At 40.2% G+C, this 13685-nt stretch overlaps 1 pseudogene; it reads right to left on the reverse strand.

Annotated features, from left to right (window-relative positions):
• Positions 1-1325: 1325 nt before the first annotated feature.
• Hspa8-ps20 (heat shock protein family A (Hsp70) member 8, pseudogene 20) lies at positions 1326-4447 on the reverse strand (annotated as a pseudogene).
• Positions 4448-13685: the final 9238 nt, after the last annotated feature.

Here is a 13685-nt window from a genome sequence, read left to right on the forward strand (position 1 = left end):
TTCCTCAATTTCTTTCTTCAGAGACTTGAAGTTCTTGTCATACAGATCTTTCACTTGCTTGGTTAAAGTCACACCAAGATATTTTATATTATTTGGGACTATTGTGAAGGGTGTCATTTCCCTAATTTCTTTCTCAGCTTGTTTATCCTTTGAGTAGAGGAAGGCTACTGATTTGTTTTAGTTAGTTTTATACCCTGACACTTTGCTGAAGTTGTTTATCAGATTAAGTAGTTCTCTGGTGGAACATTTGTGGTCACTTAATTAAGTACACTATCCTATCATCTGCAAATAGTGATATTTTGATTTCTTCCCTTCCAATTTGTATCCCTTTGACCTCCTTTCGTTTTCTGATTGCTCTGGCTAGGACTTTGAGTACTATATTGAATAATTAGGGAAAGAATGGGCAGCCTTGTCTAGTCCCTGATTTTAGTGGCATTGCTTCAAGTTTCTCTCCATTTAGTTTGATGTTAGTGACTGGTTTGCTGTATATGGCTTTTACTATGTTTAGATATAGGCCTTGAATTCCTGATCTTTCCAGGACTTTTATCATGAAGGGATGTTGAATTTTGTCAAATGCTTTCTCAGCATCTAATCAAATGATTATGTGGTTCTTATCTTTGAGTTTGTTTATATAGTGGATTATACTGATGGATTTTTGTATATTAAACCATCCCTCCATCCCTGGGATGAAGCCTACTTGATCATGATGGATGATCGTTTTGATGTGTTCTTGGATTCAGTTTGCAAGAATTTAATGAGTATTTTTGCATCAATATTCATATGGGAAATTGGTCTGAAGTTTTCTTTCTTTGTTGGGTCTTTGTGTGGTTTCAGTATAAGAGTAATTGTGGCTTCATAGAAGGAATTTGGTAGTGCTCCGTTTGTTTTTATTTTGTGGAATAGTTTGGATAGTATTGGTATGAGGTCTTCTATGAAGGTCTGACAGAGTTCTGCACTAAACACATCTGGTCCTGGGCTATTTTTGGTTGGGAGACTTTTAATAACTGCTTCTATTTCTTTAGGAGTTATAGGGTTGTTTAGATGGTTTGTTTCTGATTTAAATTTGGTACCTGGTATCTGTCTAGAAAAGTGTCCATTTCCTCCAGATTTTCCAGTTTTGTTGAATATAGGCTTTTGTAGTAGGATCTGATGATTTTTTAAAAAATTTCTTCAGATTCTGTTGTTATGTCCCCCTTTTCATTTCTGATTTTGTTAATTTAGATACACTCTTTGTGTCCTCTGGTTAGTCTGGTTAAGGGTTTATCTATCTTGTTGATTTTCTCAAAGAAGCAGCTCCTGGTTTTGTTGATTTTTTTTATAGTCCTTTTTGTTTCTACTTGGTTGATTTCAGCTCTGAGTTTGATTATTTCCTGCCTTCCACTCCTCTTGGGTTTATTTGTTTCTTTTTGTACTAGAGCTTTTAGGTGTGTTGTCAAGCTGTTGACATATGCTCTCTCCTGTTTCTTTCTGCAGGCACTCAGAGTTATGAGTTTTCCTCTTAGTACTGCTTTCATTGTGTCCCATAGGTTTGGGAATGTATCTTCATTTTCATTAAATTCTAAGAGGTCTTTAATTTCTTTCTTTATTTCTTCCTTGACCAAGTTGTCATCGAGCAGAGCATTGTTCAACTTCCATGCATATGTGGGCTTTCTGTCATTATTGTTGTTATTGAAGACCAGCTTTAGCCCGTGGTGGTCTGATAGAACGCATGGGATTATTTCTATCTTTCTGTATCTGTTGAGGCCTGTTTTACGACCAATTATATGGTCAATTTTGGAGAAAGTACCGTGAGGTGGTGAGAAGAAGGTATATCCTTTTGATTTAGGATAGAATGTTCTATAAATATCTGTTAAGTCCATTTGGTTCATAACTTCTGTTAGTTTCTCTATGTCTCTGTTTAATTTCTGTTTCCATGATCTGTCCATTGATGGGAGTGGGGTGTTGAAATCTCCTACTATTATCGTGTGAGGTTCAATGTGTACTTTGAGATTTAGTAAGGTTTCTTTTATGAATGTAGGTGCCCTTGCATTTGGAGCATAGATATTTAGGATTGAGAGTTCATCTTGGTGGATTTTTCCTTTGAATATGAAGTATCCTACCTTATTATTTTTTTTGGTGCCAATTTAAATAGTTTTATTATTCCATGTTACTTGTTTTGGGTCCCTGTGGAACAATGCTATACCTTCTACTTTGACTTAATCCACCTCTTCAATGGTGGGGCCTGAAGAAGCACCACCAGATGGAGGAATTCCTCCACCAGGGAAGCCACCGGCATCCTCCAGGCATGCCACCAGCACTCTGGTACAGCTTGGTAATGATAGGGTTGCAGACCTTCTCCAGTTCTTTCTGCTAATGCTCAAATTCTTCCTTCTCTGCAGTCTGGTTCTTATGCAGCCAGCTGATGACTTCATTGCACTTGTCAAGAATCTCCTGTTTGTCTTCATCATTGATCTTGCCTTGAAGCTTCTCATCTTCAACAGTTACTTTCATGTTGAAAGCATAAGACTCCAGTGAGTTAGAGGAAACCTTATCTCTCTGCTTCTCATCCTCAGCTTTGTACTTTTCAGCTTCTTGGACTATGTGCTCAATATCCTCCTTACTCAAGTGGCCGTTGTCATTGGTGATGGTGATCTTGTTCTCCTTTCCTGTGTTCTTATCCACAGCAGAAACATTGAGGATGCCATTGGCATCAATGTCAAAAGTAACCTCAATCTGAGAAACTCCACGGGGTGGTGGAGGTGCCTGTGAGCTCAAACTTCCCAAGTAGGTTGTTGTCCTTGGTCATGGCCCTTTCACTTTCATACACCTGGATGAGTACACCTGGCTGGTTTTCAGAGTAGGTGGTGAAAGTCTGGGTCTGCTTGGTGGGAATGGTGGTATTGCGCTTGATGAGGACAGTCATGACTCCACTAGTAGTTTCCAATCCCAAAGAGGAGTGATATCCAAGAGCACCAAATCCTGAACAAGTCTGAGAAGACTTGTCTCCAGATAGAATGGCTGCCTGGACAGCTGCACCATAGGCAACAGCTTCATTGGGGTTAATGCTCTTATTCAGTTCTTTTCCATTGAAGAAGTCTTGCAGAAGTTTCGGGATCTTGGGGATTCTGGTAGAACCACCCACCAGGACAATATCATGGATCTGTGACTTGTCTAGTTTGGCATCTCGAAGGGCCTTCTCTACAGGGTCCAGTGTGCCACGGAACAGGTCAGCACTCAATTCCTCACATCAAGCATGGGTAATGGAGGTGTAGAAGTCAATTCCCTCATAGAGAGAATCAATCTCCATACTGGCCTGGGTGCTGGAGGTGAGGGTGTGCTTTGCCCACTCACAGCAGTGCAGAGATGCCGGACAGCTCTCTTGTTCTCACTAATGTCCTTCTTGTGCTTTCGCTTAAACTCGGCAATAAAATGGTTGACCATTTGGTTGTCAAAGTCTTTTCCACCCAAGTAGGTGTCTCTAGCTGTTGATTTGACTTCAAAAATTGACACATCAAAAGTGCCACCTCCCAAGTCAGAAATCAGCACATTCCTTTCAGCTCCGACCTTCTTATCTAAGCCATAGGCAGTAGCAGCAGCATTGGCTCACTGATAATTGGAAGTACACTGAGGCCAGCAATAGTTCCAGCATCGTTTGTTGCCTGCCACTGAGAGTCACTGAAGTAAGCAGGCACCGTGACCACGGCATTGGTAACAGTCTTTCCAAGGTAAGCTTCTGCAATTTTCTTCATCTTTGTCAGAACCACTGAGGGCACTTCCTCTGGGTAGAAACTTTTTGTCTCCCCTTTGTATTAGACTTGGACCTTGGGCATCATTCACCACCATGAAGGGTCAGTGCTTCATGTCAGACTGAACAAAAGCATCGTTGAACTTACATCCGATCAGACATTTGGCATCAAAAACTGTGTTGGTGGGGTTCATTGCAATCTAATTCTTGGCCACATCCCCAATTAATCATTCTGTGTTGGTGAAAGCAACATAGCTCAGTGTGGTGCGGTTACCCTCGTCATTGGCAATTATTTCCACCTTTCCATGCTGGAAAACACCCACACAGGAGTAGGTGGTGCCAAGATCAATGCCAACTGCAGGTCCCTTAGACATGGTTGCTTGCATATAGGCCTGGCTGTGCTGACGACAAGACCACACAGAGAACCTAAGAGCTGGCTCCACGTTTGATGAGCCTTCCTTATCTTTTTTAATGGTTTTTTTTTGTTGAAAGTCAATTTTATTTGATATTAGGATGGCAACTCCAGCTTGTTTCTTCAGACCATTTGTTTGGAAAGTTGTTTTCCAGCCATTTACTCTGAGGTAGTATCTGTCTTTGTCTCTGAGGTGTGTTTCCTGCATACAGCAAAATGCTGGGTCCTCTTCATATATCCAGTCTTTTAGTCTATCTCTTTTTATTGGGGGATTGAGTCCACTGATGTTGAGAGATATTAAGGAATAATGATTATTGCTTCCTTTTATTTTCGTTGTTAGAGGTGGAATTATGTTTGTCTGTCTCTGTTTTGGTTTCATTGCAAGGAAATTATGTTCTTGCTTTCTGTATGGTGTAGTTTCTCTCTTTGTGTTGGAGTTTTCCATCCATTATCCTTTGTAGGACTGGATTTGTAGAAAGATATTGTGTAAATTTAGTTTTGTAATGGAATATCTTGGTTTCTCCATCTATGTTAATTGAGAGTTTTGCTGGATACTGTAACTTGGACTGGCATTTGTGTTCTCTTAGTGTCTGTATGACATCTGTCCAGGATCTTCTGGCTTTCATAGTCTCTGGTGAGAAGTCTGGTGCAACTCTTATATGTCTGCCTTTATATGTCACTTGATCTTTTTCCCTTACTGCTTTTAAAATTCTTTCTTTGTTTTGTGCATTTGGTGTTTTAACTATCATGTGACAGGAGGAATTTCTCTCCTGGTCCAATCTATTTGGAGTTCTGTAGGCTTCTTGTATGTTTATGGGCAGCTCTTTCTTTAGGTGAGGGAAGTTTTCTTCTATAATTTTGTTGAAGATATTTACTGGCCCTTTAAGTTGAGAGTCTTCCCTTTCTTCTATACCTATTATCCTTAGGTTTGATCTTCTCATTGTGTTCTGGATTTCCTGTATGTTTTGGGATAGGAACTTTTCCATTTTCCATTATCTTTGACAGTTGTGTCAATGTTTTCTATGCTATCTTCTGCCCCTGAGAGTCTCTTTTATCTCTTGTATTCTGTTGGTGATGCTTGTATTTATAGCTCCTTGTCTCTTCCTTAGGTTTTCTATATCCAGGGTTGTTTCCCTTTGTGCTTTCTTTATTGTTTTTATTTCCATTTTCAATTCCTTCACCTGTTTGGTTGTGTTTTCCTGTAATTCTTTCAGGGATTTTTGTGTTTCCTCTCTAAGGGTTTCTATTTGTTTACTTGCATTTTCCTGTATTTCTTTAAGGGAGTTCTTAATGTCTTTTTTAAAGTCCTCCATCATTATCAAAAAATGTGATTTTAAATCTAAATCTTGCTTTTCTGGTGTGTTTGGATATCCAGTATTTTCTTTGGTGGGAGAACTGAGCTCTGATGATGCCAAGTAGTCTTGGTTTCTGTCGCTTAGGTTCCTGCGTTTGCCTCTAGCCATTGGGTTGTCTCTGATGTTTTCTTGTCTTGCTTTTTCTGAGAGTGACCTGACCCTGCTGTAGGCCTCTTTGTCAGCACTCCTGTAGAACTGTTTTCCTGTTTTCTTTCAGCCTTTCCTGAGAACAGGTGCTCTGCTCTCAGCTGTTTCGGCGCTCCTGCAGACTGTCTTCCAGCTCTAGGCATGGGCAGGAATCAAAGGGTCCTTGCTCCTAGGTCCTTGCACCCAGTGGGCACAGTTGGCACTAGGTGATTCCCTCTTGGGTCTAGACTGTGGGCAGAAGGTAGTCTCCTCTGACTTCTCAATAGTATCCACACTTGTGAGGGTCCAGCTCTCTTCCCCATGGGAGTTGGGTGCAAGGAGCTGGTTGGCTGGTTCAGTTTGGTCCCGGGCACACACCAGAACTGTGGGTACCAGCAGCTGACTGTTCCTATATTTCCGTGTCCAGAGGCACTGTGCAGTTTCCCCTTGGACTGGGGATGTGGGCAGAGGTGTGCAGAAGTGGCAGTCTGTCCTGCGGTCTCAGGATGTCTGCACTCCTGGTTGGTCAGGTCTCTTCCCCACGGCATTTGGGTGCAGGGAACTGTGAGGTTGTTGGGGATTGGTTTTCAAAACTCAAGATACCTTAGGAGTCCAAATGTGAGGAAAGGTTGGGCAACTATGGTACATCCAAGTAACTGAAGACTATATAGTTAGTATGAAGCTTGGTGTGTGGTTTGAAAGCAGAAGGCAACTGCTAGTTAACGGGGAGAACAGGAAGCAGGGAGATGAGAGACAGAGTGGAATGAGGCAAGTCAACCAAACCCAAGGATATGTGAAATGCTACAAGGAAACCAGCTACATCAAGTGGTGTATTTTAATGATATAAATTATAGGGCATTTACTCCAAAAAGCATGTAGAACGCTGTTCCAGAAGTTTGCTTTGGACATGAGTCACTGATTTAACAAAGCACACTTTTTACAGACCAAAAGCTGTCAAATGAAGGTGTGATACATAATGATGCATGGCTAAGTTTTCTTGGGAAAGCAACCAGAAGTGAGTTTTCATCAAATGCTTTTCTTCATGCAGTGCCTCTCTTGTCCTCTTCTGGCTTGGAGGGAGTCACTGAGTTGATGGGAACCGGGCAAGCTGAAGAGTTAACAGGTATTAGAGATGGTCATTCTGCAGTCACTTCTCATTTATGTGGGTCATTAGGACATCATACAGCAGGAGTGAAGAGCAGAGTATGTTCTGTATGGTGTGTGTAGTGCGTATGAACCTGTGGACATGCCACACAGTGTGCATAGAGATCAGGGGACAAGCTTGGGTGCCGGTCCTCACCTTCCACCTTGAGACAAGATGTCTTTTTCACCATGCCAGCTAGCTGGGTCATCCTGGCCTTTCCCACCCTTCCCGATTTCTCTGTAGAAATGCTACGGCTACAGATGTGTGCTGCTGTGCTTAGCTCAGCATGGGCTCTGGTTGTCAGAACTTAGGTTCTCACCATTTCATGGCAAGAGCTTTACTCGATGAGTCATCCCTTCAGTCCCAGAATGAGTAAAGACTCCTATTTTGTGTTCATTTTAATTTCTTATAGTGTTGATTGTCAAGACCAGAGCTTAGGGTAGGTGGTAGTCTTTGGCCAGCTCAGATGATAAAATTTCATTTAAACTGTACGTGTAGGAAGAACGTTAATAGTAGGCTTTCTTACGACTTTTTCAGGCATTCTTACTGTTCTATTTTACTCCCCTCTCCCTCTGCTCTCCTCTGTAACTAGGGACCCCAGCTTGCAATTCCATGTCCTCAATCAGATCACATGTATCCTGTTACTTCCCCTCTATTGCTTTCTTCATCCCTCATGATAGCAATGGTGTCTTTTTACTTTCTTGGGTTTTGGTAGTCACTCTGGGACATGTACTCTCATCTGAAGCCAGGATCTGACAGTAATAGTGACCACGTGACATTTGTCTTTTTGGGTCTGGGTTATTCATTCAATATGACTTTTTTTTTTCTAGTTTAATCCCTTAGTGTACCTGTAAACTTTTACTATCCAGTCATCAGCTGAAGGACATTGAAGCTTTTTCCACTTCCTAGACATTGTGACTGGAGCAGCCGTGAACTTGGTTGACCAAGTGTCATCTGTGGAGTGGGATGTCAAGTCCTTCGGGTGTATGCAAAGGAATGGTATGATAGGGTCATATGATAGATTTAGTTGTAACCTCTGGAGAATTCTCCACACTGATTTCCACAGTGGTTCTGCCAGGTTGCAATCCAACCAACAGTTGAATCCTTCCCAGAATTTGTTATCAGTTGTTTTGTTGTGCTTTGCCATTCTGACTGGGATAAAAGAGAATTTTAAAGCTGATTTTGATTTACATAATCCCTAACTGCTAGAAATGATAAAACATTTTTTGGAGATATTTCTTAATCTTCTTTTTTCTCTTTTGTGAACTCTCTGGGTCTCAGGCCCATTTGTCAAGTGGGTCATTTGTTTGTTTTGACTCTGTGTCTTGAGTTCTTTATATATTTTGGATATTAATCCTGTCAAATGTATTACCAGCAAAGGTACTCTCCCGTTCTGTGGGTGTTCTATTCACCCAGTTGATTATGACTTTCCTTGTGCAGAAGATTTCTAGTTCCGTGAAGTCCTACTAGTCAGTTGCTGCCCTTAATTCTTGGGTAGATGGAGGTCTATTTGGAAAGTTCTTTCCTACACCTGCATCCCATAGAGATCCTACTGTCTATGGTTTCTTCTGGAAGTTTCGGGCTTCATGTTTGGGTGTTTGGTCCATTCTGAGTTAGTTTTTGTGCAAGGTGAGAGATTCTGGTATAGTCACAATGTCTGCAATGCACATCCAGTTTCCTCAGCACCATTTGCTGAAAATGCCCTTTCTCTGGCTTATGATGACACTTTTGTCAAATAGTAAGTGGCTGAAATACAAATTTGTGGATTCTGATTCTAATTGCCCTTTTATCTGTAAATAGCTTTTGGTAAATGTTCATTTCACAATATTAATTCTACCCTCCCTAGAGCACAATATATCTTCTCACGGTGTAACATCCTTATCACTTTCTTCAGAGATTTAAAATCTTTACTGTAGAGGTCCCTCTCACTTACTTGGTTAGGTTTATTGTTAGGTACTTTATTATCTTTGAAGATATTGGGGATGAAAACATGTCCATGATCTTCTCTGCATGTTTGTTGTACAGGTTATCTATTGATTTGTGCAAGTTGATTCTGTAGCCTGCCACATTTTTTAATGTTGACAAAATGTTTCTAGAAGTTTTCTGATAGATTTTTTTTTTTTAGATCACTAATGTCTAATGTCATGTCATCCGCAAAATGGGATAGTTTGTCTTCTTCTTTCCCTGTTTTATCCTAATTACCTTCTCTTGCTCCAACTAGTGCCTTTAGCCTAATGCTGAAAAAGAGTGGGGATAGTGAACATTCCTTTTTCATGATTGACTTCAGCAGAATTGCTTCAAAATTTTCTTTATTTAGGACAGCGGTTTTCAACCTTCCTCATGCTGTGACTCTTCAAAACAGTTCCTCATGTTGTGGTGAATCCAGGCCATAAAATTGTTTTTTTTTTTTGTTGATACTTCATAATGGTTAATTTTGTTACTGTTTAAAAATCATAGTGTAAATGTCAGTGTTTTCTGATGATCTTAGGTGACTATTTAAATGGCCATTCAATCTCCAAATGGGACTGAAGCTACAGGTTGATTACCACTGATTTAGGATGATGTTGGCTGTAGGCGTCTCATATATAGCTTTTAGTATGTTGAGGTATGTTCCCTCTTGTTCTATATGCTCTACGACTTTTATCATGAAGGTATGGATTTTGTTAGAGGTTTGAAATGATTATGTGGTTTGTTTTGGCTTTAAATCCATTTTTAGTGTTTATTACATGTATTGACTTGTATATGTTGAACCATTCCTGCACGTTAGAGATAAAGCTAACTTTTTATCACGAGGGATAATATTTTGTTTGCAAGTATTTTATTGAGTATTTTTGAGTCTATGTTTACAAGGCCTGTATCCCACCTCCCCCTACCCCCCTCTCACCCCCATGCCCTCTTTTTGTCTTTACTGTTTTGGTATTAGAGTGATATTGGCTCTCTTTTGGTTAGCTGAGATGAAGATCTGTCCATCTTTATCTTCTCAAAGAACTGGCTCTTAACACTGATTCTTCATATTGTTTTAGTTGTTTCTAGTTCATTGATTTCTTTACTAGCTAGTTTTATGTCCACTAGACACAAACTAGGGTTATCAGAGAGGAGTGAACCTCAATTGAAAAAACTGCCTCTGTGAGGCTGGGCTGTAGGCAAGCTTATAGGACATTCTATTAATTAGTGATTGGTGGAGAAGGGCCCAGACCAATGTGGGTAGAGCCATTCCTGGGCAGGTGGTCTTGGGTTCTACAAGAACAGGTCGAGCAACCCAGTAAGCAGCACTCCTCTGTGGCCTCTGTATCAGGTTCTTGTCCTGCATGAATGCCTGTCCTAACTTCCTTTGATGATGAATAGCACCTTAGTTAGGGTTGAAATGCTGTGAATAGACACCATGACCAAGGCAACTCTTATAAGAACAACATTTAACTGGAGCTGGCTTACAGGTTCAGAGGTTCAGTACATTATCATCAAGGCAGGAACATGGCAGCATCCAGGTAGGCATGGTGCAGGAGGAAATGAGAATTCTACATCTTCATCTGAAGGCTGCTAGCAGAATACTCATTTCTAGGAAGCTAGGATGAGGGTGTTAAAGCCTCACACTTATTCCAACAAGGCTACATCTACTCCAAGAGGGCCATACCTTCTAAAAGTGCTACTCCCTGGGTCAAGCCTATAGAAACCATCACAAATAGTGATGTGAAAGAATAAGTTAAGTACACTCTTTGCTACATGAGTTACTTCAGTCATGGTCTTTCATTGCAGAAATAGAAACCTTAAGATGACTTCTCTGATTTCTATTATTTCTTGCAGTAAACTGGGTTTGCTTTTGTTCTCTCAAATCTTTGAATTGCATCATTAAGTCATTTCTTTGTGCTTTTTCTGGTTTTTAAATGTAGGCTCTTAGAGCTATAAATTTCTCATAGGATTGGTTTCAATATGTCTCAGAAGTTTTGTTTTCATTTAGTTCTAGGATTTTTTTTCCCTTCTTTGACTTCTTTGACCCATTCACTATTCAGCAATGAGTTGCTTAATCGCCACACGTTTCCATATTCACTAAAGATGATTTGCTGTCAAAGTTTCATTGCAGTGTGGTCAGATATGAGAAAGCATGGCAACCATTTTTGATTTGCAAAGATTTGTTTTGTGCTCCAGAATCTGGGTTCAGAAGCTTCTGAGCATTGCTGAACAGAGTGTATACTGTTCAGAATCTGGGTGGAATATTCTGTGGATATGTTTAAGTCCAGTTGACGTATGATGTCAATTAGTTCTGATATTTTTGTTTTTGGTCCAGACGATGTGTATATTGAATGAAGTGCAATACTGACAATCACCTGCTATGAATGAGTTGATGTTAATTTGTGTCTTTATATTCAGTAGATTTAGATGTTTTATCAGTTATTAGTAATGCCGGCTTACTTCCTGGTCCCACCTGATTGGAGAATGTTGTCTATCCCTCTTTACTCTTACGGCATTACTTAAAGCTAAAGATGTTTCTTGTGGAGAACAGGTAGATGCTTATAACGTGAAGGTTGGTCTTTTCACGGCATCCTACACTTCCTGTATGTTGCTGTGTTTTTAAATCACATTCCTAAGGTTTGGTTTATATCCTTTACTCTCTTCTTTTGATCCATTCTACCCATGAGGCTTTGAGTTTTCTAGTTGAGTTACTGGACTTTTCAAACTCATCTTCATTTCTGTTGAAGCTTCTTCAATGTTTCTATGTCAACCGAATAGTGCTCTCAAGTCCTAGAATGCCCTTGTGATTCCCATCAGCCTACGTTTGTCTTTTCTTGGGCATCACTCTGGTGATTAATCTCCTGATCATCATTGAGCTGTTTGTGTCTTCTTAATGTTCCTTGAAGTTTGATTGTTCTTTTTTTTTTAATTAAAAACTTTATTGAGATTGTTATTTTGAGTTGTTCCCTGGGTTCATAAAGGTAATTTTCATTGGCAAACTTTTCTACAGGATAGGTAGTTTTTAGAAAGGAGATCTTTCATATTGTTTGTAAATTTTCAGTAAAATCTGGTCAAATAGGACTCTCTTGTTAGTGCTAATACTGACAGAGCAGGTTTGGGCAGAGGATGGAAGTGCAAGTGGGCTGGGCCTACAGGTTGGAAATGGCTTATGGTGGGATACAACTAGGTGGACAGGCGACTGGACTGTGTATGGGATGTTTGCATCAGCCCAAGCCCTGAGTGTGGGGTACATCTGATAGGTGTGGCAACTTGATCCTTTGGTTTGCTATAAAGTGGGATGCTCTCCATGTCTCTTGGACAAGTATGGCAATACCCGTCAGGAGAAAAGGTAGGGACTGAGGGAGTAAAGGCCAGAGAACGCAGGGACTTGGTATACATTTGTCTTAATGAAGGCTTGACTCTGGAGTACAAAATAACTGTCACTATGTATGTTCGTATCTGGAATTATGAACACCACAATATATATTTTCTATGTTTGATGTGTTAGATTAAAATATCTATATTCTGGATAGAACTAAAATTTTTGTTTTATAAAAAGTTTTTAAGATTTTATTAATTACTTATTTTTAGGTCACTCTCACTATGTAGTCCTGGAACTCACTGTGTAGAACAGGCTGGCCTCAAATTCATAGAGACCTGCATGCTTCTTGGGAGTACCATGCTGTACTCCTAGCTTGTTTTTTTTTTTTTTTCCTTCTCTTCTCTTTTCTTTTCTTCTCTTTTCTTTTTTTCAGAGCTGGGGACAGAACCCAGGGCCTTGAGCTTGCTAGGCAAGCGCTCTACCACGGAGCTAAATCCCCAACCCCTCCTAGCTTTGTTTTAAAACTATTTTATGTGGGAAACCTGCAGAGGGGTGAGAAAAGACTAGTCCATAGTAATATCACATTTTTATCTACTTTATCTTGAATCTCTAAAAGTTCTCCCTCAAGATCATGAGGACTATTTAAGTTTTCCATACTGAAGAGAAAAGAGCTGAGTCCCAAGCAAGTTGGCCAAACAGCCAATAGGTAACAAAGCCAGAATTACATCAGTGTTCAAAGACCAAGTATTTTACATTATTCTACTTTAAAATTTGTACTCGTGTTGTGTGCTTGATGGGTGTGCAATGGTGCAGTTTGTTAAGGTTAGAGGACAACTTCTGGGAGTTGGTTATCTCCTACCATAAGTTTCATGGATCAAACTCAAGTTGTCAAGCTTGTGTGGCAAGTGCTTACACACACTGAGCCATTTTGCTGACCATATGTTACACTTTTAAAGTATAGCTACCTCAATATCCCACTCAGATATGCCTATATAACATATACTTACCTGGCACATCTTGGTCTCCTGGGTATGTGTAAATTCATGAGGTCACACAACTGTATAAAAAAAAATGACATATTCCTAGCCAAAATTAAGAGGCTTCATCCCAAACATCACTTTATGCCATTTGATGATCCTTGTATAGTTGAAATGTTATGGCTACCCAGAGTGGAGTAGACGTGTAGCTTATTGACTGTAGTCACAGCTGGATCCGAAGAGTGATGCTCATCTATGAGTATCTCAATAGGTAAATACCTACAGTCTACATGTCCATCAGAACGTGGACAGCCTAATCTCCTGAGTTCTTCACATGCAGGCCTTCTCAGACCATTATGGCAATCCCTGCCACTCCCCACAGGTCATCATTTTAGAACGTTGTCAGGTGTTTGTTGTACAACTCTATTCACATCAAAGAATGGGCAAAACATGACTCCAAGGAAAACATCAGAATCTGGAGTAGTCTTTATCAAATTTGCTTTGAACAAAAAGTTACAGCGTGGGAAAGGTGGTCAGACGATGCCGAGTTTCTGGTGGGGCCAAAAGGAAGAAGAGACATTTCCTAGCTTTCTGGAAATTTCTCTTACTGTCTCTTTTCAACTCCAGTCTGTGGGCAGCCAAGTAATTTAATGTCAGCCCTCAGATGAATTAGTTGGA

The sequence above is a fragment of the Rattus norvegicus genome, chromosome 2 (assembly GCF_036323735.1).
Source record: "Rattus norvegicus strain BN/NHsdMcwi chromosome 2, GRCr8, whole genome shotgun sequence".
Taxonomy (NCBI): domain Eukaryota; kingdom Metazoa; phylum Chordata; class Mammalia; order Rodentia; family Muridae; genus Rattus; species Rattus norvegicus.